The sequence below is a fragment of the Acinonyx jubatus genome, chromosome B2 (genome assembly GCF_027475565.1).
Source record: "Acinonyx jubatus isolate Ajub_Pintada_27869175 chromosome B2, VMU_Ajub_asm_v1.0, whole genome shotgun sequence".
Classification (NCBI taxonomy): Eukaryota; Metazoa; Chordata; class Mammalia; order Carnivora; family Felidae; genus Acinonyx; species Acinonyx jubatus.
This window is the reverse complement of record NC_069385.1, coordinates 73196133-73208966: the sequence shown is the minus strand read 5'-3', so window position 1 is coordinate 73208966 and position 12834 is coordinate 73196133. Positions and strand designations below refer to the sequence as shown.

Below are 12834 nucleotides of genomic sequence, written 5' to 3'. Positions count from 1 at the left end.
TGAAATAATACCAGTGCACAGAATTAAAATTGAACAACCATCTCCCAAACCTCCAATAATCAAGTTCTAATGTGATCGTCGTTTCATTCCCTACATAACATCCTCTATGACTTATTTAAAGAATGTAATAAAGAAACATAGAAGAAAAATGTGAAATAATTCATGTTGACCATTTGAATATTTATCCTTGAAAACAGCAGAGTTGCCATCATCTCAGGTAGATCTCTTTAATCATATTTTAACAAATGTTTATTGCCTGTCACAAGAACCAATATAGTTTATAGAACCCATTCCTTTTTTTTCCCTTTCTCTTTTAGGATTACAAACTAAAGCTGAAGTAAATTTAAAGTAGCCCTAAAAAGTTAAAAATATTTATTTTAATTTCAGAGCTGCTTGGGATCTAATAAACAATGTTGAAAGAAAACCATGCCTGAGAAGGGAAGTTAAAAAAAAAAAAGAATTATTTAAATGGGCACAAAAACCAACCATTTACTTATTAATTACCTTTCAGGAAGAACTATTGAATTTATATGATAGAACTATTGTCACTAAATATATGGTTTGCTCAAATATTGGAAAGATGCAAAATATAAGAACTCTTTAATTAACAGGTAAATTTGAGCCAATAAGACATTTACAGTAGTCCCCCCTTATCCTTGGGGGTACGTTGCAAGATCCCCAATAGATTTCTGAAACTGCAGATAGTACCAAACTCTATATATACTATGTTTTTTTTTCTGTACACACATACTTATGATAAAGTTTAATTTATGAATTAGGCATAGTAAGAGATCACAACAATAAATAATAATGAAATAGAATAATTATAACAATATACTATAATAAGTAATGTGAATGTGGTCTCTCTTTCTTCAAAATATATTATTGTTCCATACTCACCCTTCTTTTTGTGATGATGTGAGATAATAAAATGCCTGAGGTGAATGTGCGGTGAATGATGTAGGCATTGTGACCTAGCATTTGGCTACTGTTGACCTTCAGACTATGTCCAAAGGAGGATCGTCTGCTTCTGGATCACAGTTAACCTCAGGTAACTGAAATGCAGAAAGAAAAAACACAAATAAGGGAGGACTACTGTCCTTTTATGTTCATTTGCATTTAACTAAAGTATATTAGTAATAGAAGATGATCAACTTCAGAAAATTTCTGAACTGTTTCATTTTGTCTGTTAAGAATACTCACTTCATCTGAAACAAAATGTAATCAAACTCCTGCAGACTACAATTTGAACATAGTTTGATTTCCTTTTCCTTGTTTTCTTATTCTATGCAGTTTACTTACTCCCAAAATACAGAGAAGTCTTCAGGAAAGAAGATTTCTAGAATACCCCCCCCTACCATGTACCTGATAATCACAGATAATACCAGTCAGAGCATTTAAGTAGGTTGTACTTCAGGTCCACATACAATTTATCATCCAAATGAGAATAGTTTTAAAATTAAAAGGGAGTGCTATTGTTAATAATTAGACGAGAGAAACCAGTTAACTGAGATCAGTAGTAATGGTATAGACAAAGAATAACCTCCTAACTTAAACTCCCTGATTTGAAATTACACCCCTTCCCCACTATTCCCTAAATCTCTCCTGAAGGGCAGGTCTGACTAAAGGCTTTGAACCCTTGCCCCAGCTGCTTGGACACCAAAGTGGAAGCAAATCAATCAATCTAACAGGCTAGATTGAGCCAATCAGACTGTTCCCTTCCTGAATTTGAACTGAGACACCAGAGGATGATGTACACTGATTAGAAAGGTTATATGTTGAGTCAGTGCTGGATCAGCCCCACAAACCAGCAAAAATTACAAGACAGAAGCAGTACATAAAAGGTCAGGCTGGAGAGGAAAGTCAAAAATAAGAGAGATGAGGCACTATGAGCCCTAGAGAAACCTAACTTTGTAATTCAATCCTCGATATGGCTCAGTTGAGCTTAAAATGTGTACCTCAATTACAAAACTAAATATACTCTTACCATATGTCCCAGCAATTGTGCTCCTGGGTATTTACCCAAATGAACTGAAAGTTTACGTCCACCTAATAACCTGCACATGAATGTTTATAGCGGCTTTATTCATAACTGCCAAAATTTGGAAGCAACCAAGGTGTCCTTCAATAGGTAAATGGATAAATAAACTATGGTACATCTAGACAACAGAATATTACTCCGTGCCAAGATGAAATGAGCTATTGAGCCACAAAAAGACATAGAGGAGTCTTAAATGCATATTACTAAGTGAAAGAAGCTAATCTGAAAAGGCTATGATTCCAACTATACGACACTCTGGAAAAGGCAAAACTATGGCAACAGTAAAAAAATTAGTGGTTTCCAAGGGTTAGGGGGAAGGTGGAATAAACAGGCAGAAAACAGGATTTTTAGGGAAGTGAAACTAGTCTCCCTGATATTATAATGGTGGATACATGTCACTATGCATTTATCCAAACCCACAGAATGTACAACATTGAGAGTAAACCATAACATAAACTACAAACTTTGGGTGATTATGATGTGTCAATGTAGGTTCATCAATTGTAACAAATGTACCACTCTGGTGGGGAATGTTAATAATGAGGGAAGCTATGCATGTGTGGGGGCAAGGGGTGTGCGGGAGCACTCTGTATTTTTGTTCAATTTTGCTGTGAACTTAAAACTGCATGAAAAAGTAAATTTCTTAATTTTTTAAAAGATAAAAATAAAAACACAGAAAAAGGTATGGAATATACACATTTCTGCTAAGACATATTATCTCTAAATGGTGGAATTATGGGTGCCATTTCTTTCCTCTTTTTTACTTGACAATCCCCCAAAATTAAGGTTTTTTTTGAAATTTTCTCCTCAAATAATGTACTCTTTAAATTTCATCTTTTAAATAACTTCTGTTTATACCATCTTTTTAAAAATTTATTTATTTAAATTCAAGTTAGTTAAAATACAGTGTAATATTGATTTCAGGAACAGAACCCAGTGATTCATCACTTACATATAACACAGCGTGCTCATCCTAATAAGATCTCTCCTTAATGCCCATCCCTTGTTTAGCCCATCCCCACCCCCACCCAACACCCCTCCAACAACCCTCAGTTTGTTCTCTGTATTTAAGAGTCTCTTATGGTTTGCTCTCTGTTTTTATCTTATTTTTCTCTCCCTTCTCCTATGTTTCATAAGTTCCACATATAAGTGAAATCATATGATATTTGTCTTTCTCTGACTGACTTATTTCGCTTAGCATAACACACTCTAGTTCCATCCATGTTGTTGCAAATGGCAAGATTTCATTCTTTTGGATATATGTATAGATATATATATTGAATATATATATATATATATATATATATATATATATATACACACCCCACATCTTCTTTATCTATTCATCAGTTGATGAACATTTGGGCTCTTTCCACCATTTGGCTATTGTTGAAAGCACTGCTATAAACTTTGGGGTGCATGTGCCCCTTTGAATCAGCACTCCTGTATCCTTTGGATAAATACCTAGTAGTGCAATTGCTGGGTTGTAGGGTAATTCTATCAGTAATTTTTTGAGGAACCTCCATACTGTTCTCCAGAGTGACTGCATCAGTTTGCAAAAGGGTTCCCTTTTCTCCACATCCTTACCAACATCTATTGTTTCCTGGGTTGTTAATTTTAGCCATTCTGACAGCTGTGAGGTGGTATCTCATTGTGGTCTTGATTTGTATTTCTCTGATGTTGAGCATGTTTTCATGTGTCTGTTAACCATCTGGATGTCTTCTCTGGATAAATGTCTATTCGTGTCTTCTACCCATTTCTTCACTGGATTACTTGTTTTTTGGGTGTTGAGCTTAATAAGTTATTTATAGATTCTGGATATTAATCCTTTATCCGATATGTCATTTGTAAATATTTTCTCCCATTCCATCGGTTGCCTTTTAGTTTTGTTGATTGTTTCCTTCACTTTGCAGAAGCTTTTTTTTTTAATATAATTTATTGTCAAGTTAGGTAACATATAGTGTATACAGTGTGCTCTTGGTTTTGGGAGTAGATTCCAGAGATTCATCACTTACATACAACACCCAGTGCTCATCCCAACAAGTGCCCTCTTCAATACCCATCACCCATTTTCCCCTCTCCCTCACACCCCCCCCCCCCCGCAACAACCCTCAGTTTGTTCTCTGTATTTAAGAGTCTCCTATGGGTTTGCCTCTCTCTCTGTTTGAAACTACTTTTTCCCCTTCTTTTTCCCCATGGTCTTCTGTTAAGTTTCTCAAGTTCCACAAATGAGTGAAAACGTATGATATCTGTCTTTCTCTGACTGACTTACTGAGGTCCCAATAGTTCATTTTTGCTTTTATCCCCTTTCTTCCTGAGACATGTCTAGTAAGAAGCTGCTGTGGCCACGGTCAAAGAGGTAGCTTCCTGATTTCTCCTCTAGGATTTTGATTGTTTCCTGTCTCACATTTAGGTCTTTCAACTATTTTGAATTTATTTTTGTGTATGATGTAAGAAAGTAGTCCTGTACTGACTCTCTTGATTGGGGCTTACTTTAATGCCTCAACACCACTTCTGACTGGAACATAGAAAAGATACAGTGATGCTTTATCTTCTTCCTACAATCAAAGCCAGTCATTCATACTGAGGGATAAATGACTCAAATGGACTCTGTACACATGTACATCATGTTATAGGCAAAGTCCTTAAAATAAAGAAACTCTGTGTTCCCCACATAAGTTAAATTCTTCTCTTTGCCTTTTTTTAAAATTGTGGTAAAACACTAGTAAACCAGAGAAATAAGTATTTTGAAAATGGACTTTAAGCTATTGTTGGCCAAAATACTCACCTGCACTCTTGAGATCAAAATGAAAACGGTTGGATACAATACAACTAGATGGCTCAAAGAGAAGACTGTTCAGTGGTTGAGTGTGGGCTTGGTTTCAGATTTTTCTAGTTTAAAAATTTTAACTCTATAGCTTTTTAGCAGGTGACCCTGAGAGGTTACTTTGATTTTAAGCTCCTCTTTTTTTCAACTATAAGAATGAAATAATAGTAGTACCATCTTTATAGGATATAATATTAAATAAATAAATGCAATGCAGTTATTGAAGCACTTTACACTTGATAAGCAATTATTATTACAGTGTAAATTAACATATTAATATCAGACTACTGAAAAGTCACAAGAGTTCTGTCCTAAACTACGTTCTTTTCTATGACTTTCTATCATTTTTCCAGAGAAGAGATAAAGACAAAGATGGCATGATAATGGTTGCTAAGTGTCTTTTGAACACAACCTAAAATACACTTAATCCAATAACTGGCTGAATAAGTATTCAAGTTTTTTTTTTCCAAAATACTTAGATGATAACTAGAAGTGCAAGAATAAATAAAATTTAAACAAAAATAACAATAAATCCTAAGCTTTTGTTCAAAAAAATTCAAGACACAAAGACAGGCCAGAAGAAAATTTCCTTTATTCAAATGAAAATTAGGAGTTTTAACTACTTACAGTTCCACATGAACCACAATGTAAGTCTAGTTACTCTTAACTACTTTTTAAGTTTTAGAGATAGAGGACCATTAACTATTAGAATAGAAGAGGGTGGCCAGATTGATGAGGTAAATTGACAAAGATTTTCTTACTTAAAAAAAAAAGAGAATGGAAACCAATTTGATAATAAATTTCATATATTGAAAAAAAAAGGAGAATAGAAAATGTTTGGCTTAAAAAAAGAAATATTTGTGAAGGCATGCAGGAACTGAATTCACCATTATGAAATATTTTAAAGGAAGAGGATGTGGATGTTTTCTCTGTTAATTCAGAAGGTAAAAGTAGAACCAATGTGTGAAATTCAAAGCAGCTATCATAGCAATATAAAATTCAATTTAAGAAAGATGTAGTATTGTCTGCCTGGGGGTCAGTTGAGTGTGGGAGTGGTGGCTCAGCCCACAGATGAGCTGTTCATTGCAGTGTAGAGGGTTTTATAGAAAAGAATCCTGATAAGAGGTAGAAATTTGGACAAGATGAAAGCTAGCTGTCCTTACACTTCCAAAACTCTAGAGTTCTAAGATTCAGTTCTTTGTTCGCTACTGACCTTGCCTGTTGGAACAGTTTTTCCAACGTATGATACTAAAAGTAATATTTTAGGAGCAGAAGAGATGATCTAAAAATAGGTGAAATTTCAGAAAGGCATTTTTAAAATTAGGTAAAGATGAAAATATCTACAATTTTCTTCTATATGAAATGAACAGAAAAACCTATCATTTTAGTTATTTTAAAAAAAGATTGCTTTTAACATTATAGGTTCTTTAGAGTGTTAGTCAAATAGAAGGGATATCTTCTTAGAAGTTGGTCTACTACATTAGCAAGTATAACTCTATACACTCAGGCTTCTCCATCTAAAATGGACACATTCACTGCAATGCCTTTCTTTGAGTGACAGAGCATTTTGTTTATACCTTCTACACAACTCATTCCCAATTGTTCATTATTGGATTTAATAAACTCCTCGGTCTTCTCCAACAACAGCCCCACAACAGCACCATGAAGCCTAAGTGTCTCTCACGTTCCTACTTTAAGCACTACAAAGACTCTCCATTGCAGTTAAAGTCAAATCCAAACCCCTTTTCAAGACTTGGAAGACCACATAACAGGGCTCCTGCAAACCTCTCCCATTGCTGTTCACATTGCTCCTGCTTGTGCTCCCAGGGCTCCAGGAACACTGGCTCTGTTCTGTGGGTGCCATTCCCAATGCCTGAACCCCACTTCCCTTGGAAAGCTTTTTCTTCTCTTCCTTTAGTTTTCAGCTTCAAAGCCACTTTGGAGTGGCTTCTTCTAAAAGAAGCATCAAAAACTAGCCTCACTTTTACCCCTGACTTGTTATTTTCTTAGCCCCTCATTTGTTTGTTACCTTCATAAATCCTATCCCAATTGATAGGTCTTTCACCTATTAGTTAGCATGTGGTTTAATCTATCTCCCTTCCTGTAATCTAAGCTCTAAATGGAAAAGAACCTTGCCTTTCTTGCTTACCATTGTACCCCCGCATTGAGACAGTACCTGGCACATGGTAAGAGCTCAGTAATTATTAGTTTGATAGTTGGAAGAAATACCCAAATACTACACATACCAATCCAATGCATTTCTACTGGCTAACCCAGGGCTCCACCCTCTGTCAGCAAGATTATTGCAACTTCCTTCTAATTTCACTATTCTGCCTATTCTTTCCTCTGACTTCAATCCATTCTCTACACTACAGCCAGGGAATTTATTTTATTTTATTTTATTTTTTATTATTTAAAAAATGTTTAATGTTTATTTATTTTTGAGAGACAGAAGGACAGAGCATGAGCAGGGCAGGGGCAGAGAGGGAGGGAGACACAGGATCCGAAGCAGGCTCCAGGCTCTGAGCTGTCAGCACAGACCCTAATGTGGGGCTCGAACTCAGGAGCAGTGAGATCATGACCTAAGCCAAAGTCAGATGTTTAACCGACTAAGCCGCCCAAGTGCCCCCAGGGTAATTTTTTTAAATGCAAATTGGATCATTAATATATTCTGTTTAATAATCTTTAAGGGTCTGCCATTGCTAATACGATAATAATACTAGTAGTACTTATAATACAAACATTTACTGAACAATTACTGGGTTCCATGCACTTGTACTAATTCATTTAATCCTCATAAAAACCTTTTGAGGTGTATATTATTAGTCCTATTCTATAGATGAAGAAACTGAGGCACAGGAAAGCTTAAAACCATAACATGTTCATTAACACCTCTAGTCCACACTCATATCTCCAATATCACTGTATACAAGTCTCCCGCTTACATTTAGAGAGTAAAAGTACCAGATGTTTTAACCAGAAACACAATAGGAATGGACTTTATTTCACTTTTCAAACAAGACTGGTCTACTCCTTCATCCTCAAAAGGCTGTATCCTTGTGCCTTTCTCTCACCTAACTATACTACTCAGTGATCCTCCTATGTAGACCTAAATGCAGGCTGTCTTTTGGAATCCTGCTGCAATCACTCCTCTATGATTTTGCCCCACTCACCTTAATCCAAAATCTTCCACTAAGCACCTATTAATCTCATTTTTGATAATAGCCATTTGATAGATGCCTGGCCTTTTATTAGTTATTTGTCTGGCTCCTTGAATTAGCTGCCTTTTTATATTCATTGATTCATCTGTCAACAATAATATAAGCATCTCAAGAGCAGGGATCACATTTTACTCTTCCTTCTCTTGCATAGTCCCTAACATACTGTCTTGTAGGTATTTCTTATAGGTGCCTAATAGGTATCCATTGTTTGATTTGTCAATTAGTTTTCTTCCTACTTTATGTGATCACTGTCATAATAAAGTTAGGAAATATGTGGCATTGAGCTCCCAAATATTTAGCTCTCCAGCATGAGTCATGGTATTTCCATTGCATACTTAGAAGAACTAGTATTCTACTAATTATAGTGTATGGCTGTACCCTTGTACATTTTTTTTTACTTGGAATTATCTCCATACAAGTTCTGTCACCAGGGAAGGTAGAAAAACACTGAGCACAGCTCCCAAAAGCTATGTTTTCCTCGTGTTTGACACATCATCACACACACGTCTGTTATGCCTCTGATAGCATAGCTTTGCAGAGTCTGTTTCTATGGTAATTTTAAGCTTATATAACACCAGCTCCTCAGAGTCTTTATGAACATTTTTTAAGTTTGTGAAAATTACATACACTTCAACTTCAAAATGACTCAATTCATTGTGTAGACATTAAGGCAATAATTATGAAATAAAACTATATAACAATATGAAAATACATTATAACATTAAGAGAGGGAAAAGAGAGTATTAATTTGGATCTATGCTGAGCTTATAACCATGGAACATGTGAAGAAGGTGCTCTTGGTGGCCTTGCCAATCAACAGCCATCATCCTTCCCAACAGGACCATGGTTCCATACAGATATCCACCTTTTTCTCAAGAACATGTGTTCTGGGAAGTCTGGGATCAGGCTATTCGTAGTCCAGAGGATGGGTCACAATTAGGTGAAACCAAAGATTCTTAGTCTGGGGAAGTTTTGAAGTCCCAAGGCCTAACCCCCTCCCTATTCCCCCCTCCCCTTTTCATACCCCTCTTCCTTCCAATTTTGATGGTTCTGTAGTGGGTCCTGAGAATTTCATTTCTAACAAGTTCCCAGGTGATTGTAATGAAGCCAGTCTAAATAACACTTTGAGGATTCTTTGCTCTTGAAAATAAGCTCTTCTATGGAAATTTGTTTTATATGTGATGCTCTGAACTGTGGTAATTTTGGTACCAGCCTACAAATGGTACCAATACACAGAAGAGGGTGGAGCCAAGAGCCTCTCCGAGGAAGGCAGAGGTAACCTGAAGTGACTCCTGCAGTCCACCTACATAGGCACTTATTATGGGACTTAAATAGATCTCATTATTTTTTAAGTCATTAGAGATGAGGCATTTGTTGTTTGCTGCTGAAAACATTCTACCGGATGTCTTTCTAAGGTAAAAACAGTTGCTTCAAATAATGAAGATATAATTATTTTTCTCCCCCAATATGTTTCTTATGCAATAAATATCACACAAAAAATAATTGTTGATTACACCTCTAATATAAAATGAAAGAGAGAGATGTGACTATTTTACATACTTGCTCAATTACATAATAACTACACCACTTTTTCTTGTGGTATGTTTTTATTTTCCAAAATATTTTCCATCAAATACTTCATTCAAAGGCAGGATACCAAATTTGAAGTCTTTCTTCTCAATTTTCAGATAAGGGCCACAGAAATGCCTCCAGATGAAACAGAAAGATATATTGGCGTGCTATGAAGAAGTGCACAAAAACCTGCTACATTAAAAGATAAATAGAAGACTTAGGACTGAAAAGGAGAAGAGGAAGACGACTTAGGGCTTTCTATGTTAGGACTATTGCCTTGAGCCTCCTCCTGCTTTGTGTTAACTCTGTTACAATAGTTCCTTGTGTGCCCCCTATCCATTTGCTAATGAAAATATCTAAATTTAAGTATAAGGGAATACCTAAAACCTACTTCCACCACCACCTTTCTTATTATGGCATAGAGCACTGTTGTAGAAAACATTGTCTGTTGGTAACCAAACACCCATTCCCACTCTTCCTGATGTGCCTTTCTCTCTAGAGGCTGGCAAAGCTAAATGCTCACTTTCCCAATCTCCACCACAGCTACAAGTGGTCATGTGACACAGTTCTGGCTAATGTACACAAGCAAAAATCTTCAATGGGGCCTCTAGAAAAGTTTTACCTTCCTGATAAAAAGGACTCACAGTGTCTTAAAGTGAATAACTCATATGTGAAAGGTAGAGAAATGGGTGGATGAAATTTCCATAATATTTTAAGCTATATAGTAGGAAGAGTTCTGTTAGAAATAAGTTTTACTTGAATAACTCAGCAAAATGGTATTAATGGAATCAATTACAAGTTGAAAGTAGAAGGTAAGAAAATGTGCCATTATCTAATTACTACCAGGAAGACTGGTGACATGTCAATTATTCAAAAGTTAATTTTTTCATTTTTGAATGGACTCACCCAAAATTTAACTTGCTTATATCCTACAGCCATGGTGAAATCATTGGGGCTTTTTGGGATACATTTTGCAATCTGTTTTCTTTGGAAAGTTCACCAGGAAACTGAATGTTTAAATCTACATATTTCATAGATGTTTACTGAATTATTTTTTATGCTTGAGTAACTTTTTTCTCAACACCCCCTTCAAAAAATGTCTAGACTAAAATTATTGCATTTAAGCCCTTAGTAATAGAACTTAGTTGCTTGCATCATTAATTTTTCACTATGCTTGAGCAAAGAAAAGCAACGATCCTATACATGCAAATTACCTGGGCTCACTTATAGAAGTGAGATCATTAAGAATCTCCAAATTTGAGAGAATGTCAGTCTTACTTTCCAGCCTACCTGACTATAAAGAAATAAGATTCTGAATTTAACCAATAATATGGACTGTCTTCACTCCAGGAACTTATAAAGGAACCATAACCTCCTACCTACTGTTTCCCAGTAGCTGTCAAAATTTTCCATTGAGAGAAGCACTATTTAAGAAGGATTGCCCAAACTTTGGATAAGCAGTCCATAAATTGTAAACTTCAATTTGTCCTGAATCAAGTTGAAACTCTGAGGGCCATGTGACTTGAACACACTGTCTGGTCCCTGTAGAATTGCTCTTGGTGAATGCACTATGTTTAATAATTACATCAGCTATGTTAAGGGATAATGCTAAAAGAACAACCCTGGGATATTCACTATTGTCTCACCATGAGGACATTACTAATGATGTGGTTCATTAAATTTCAGAGAATTGTCTTTATGAAAACACAGAAAGCATCCCCCTAGTATTCATAGTATTCAAGAATAATTGTCCTTCTTGTGAATGTTTTTATTATGTTCATAGAAAATTGTGTATTTTTGTTTTTTCTCTCTCTGAGTTGACTGCTAGAAAACCCAAAGGAAAACCTATGCTCTTAAATGCAGCAAGTGTGGCAGGCCTCAGCATCCATTTTTGTGTGCTAACCTCATCCCTGGTTTCATCCGATTTTTCCAATCCAATTTCTCTTTTTTTCCTATTTACTCACTTTTTTTTCTGTTTTTTTTTTTTCTTTTTTGTTTTGTGTTGTTGTTGTTGTTGTTGTTTGTGTATTTGTAAGTTGTTGCACAACCCTTTGGAATAGAAGGCAGTGCAAAATTGCTAACTAGTCTTTAGAGTATTCAGACACTTGTCTATGAGAAATCCACATACCTGTAAACACACACCAAAACCATCCTTATTTTGAGGACAGAAAGGTGGACCACTGACTCACCTAAACTTATTAACTTAGTACCCAAAGACACACACCCACCTACTCCAGCATGAAATTCAAAGCAGACATTAAGTCATGGATCTCAGTTATCTGACTAAGCTAAAGGGCAGAGCAGTACTTGTAGATCAGCACCCAACAGATCAAAAACAGGCAAAAGAGAAAATCTTGGCAAGAGCACCAGCATCAGTGAGGCAAATAAAGCCATGAGTCTAGGCAGCAGATAGTATCAAACACATTGAGCTAACATATTTTCCCCAGTCAGTAGTTACTAGTTTCTTTTAATTGCAAAAAAACCAGTCCTCATGGGCGGAGGTGAGAGTAATTCCCTGAATAGGATGAAGCTAAAAGCCTGGAGAAAAAGATAGCAATATATTCCAGTGAATGGACAACTAAGAAGAAAAAAAGCGAGATGGTTTAATGAGCACAACAAACAAAGCAAATGGAGTTTTTTGCTTTTGAGGGGTATTTATATTAAATTCTTACATTTTCTCAGAAGTTTTCCCTCATATTTTTGTGCCAATAAACGTAACCAGTCGTGTAGAATCTGAGCATCTCCTTTCCTAGAGAAATAGTCACAAGGTTATAATTGCCAAGTGCTATTTTGGCATTCTTCCTGCAGGTCTCTTTCCAATGTGCTTCATATCATTCTGCCTCCAAGAAGGACAGGAGCTGAGGACCTGAGGTCCTCACCTCGACCAAGAGGTGAGCAGGTCTGTATCTCTGACTAAGAGGCTGTGTCTACTCAGCCTTTGACAAGGGTCAAGAGAATTGTAGTTTCTCAAGGTAATAATCTCACTCCTACAGATTCTGAACAAAATGAGAAATAAACAGTGTATCAAATGGGCATCAAAATACCACATTTTTTTTCTGACCAAATTGTGTTGAAGAGCAGCCTAAACCAGACCTCTCCTTCACCTAAAAATGAATCTAATAGCTGTATGGTTGAGTGGCTGCTCTTGTGTCTGCATTTTCTCATCTATGTCA

The 12834-nt window shown here is 36.0% G+C and overlaps 1 long non-coding RNA gene across 1 annotated transcript in view; it reads right to left on the bottom strand.

The window, feature by feature from the left end:
- Nucleotides 1-550: 550 nt before the first annotated feature.
- The window catches only part of LOC113598499 (uncharacterized), a 190929-nt gene continuing 178645 nt past the window's right edge, over nt 551-12834 (bottom strand). The window contains exon 7 of the long non-coding RNA XR_003419124.2: nt 551-1055. This is a non-coding gene — a long non-coding RNA (uncharacterized LOC113598499). The remainder of the gene's footprint in view (nt 1056-12834) is intronic.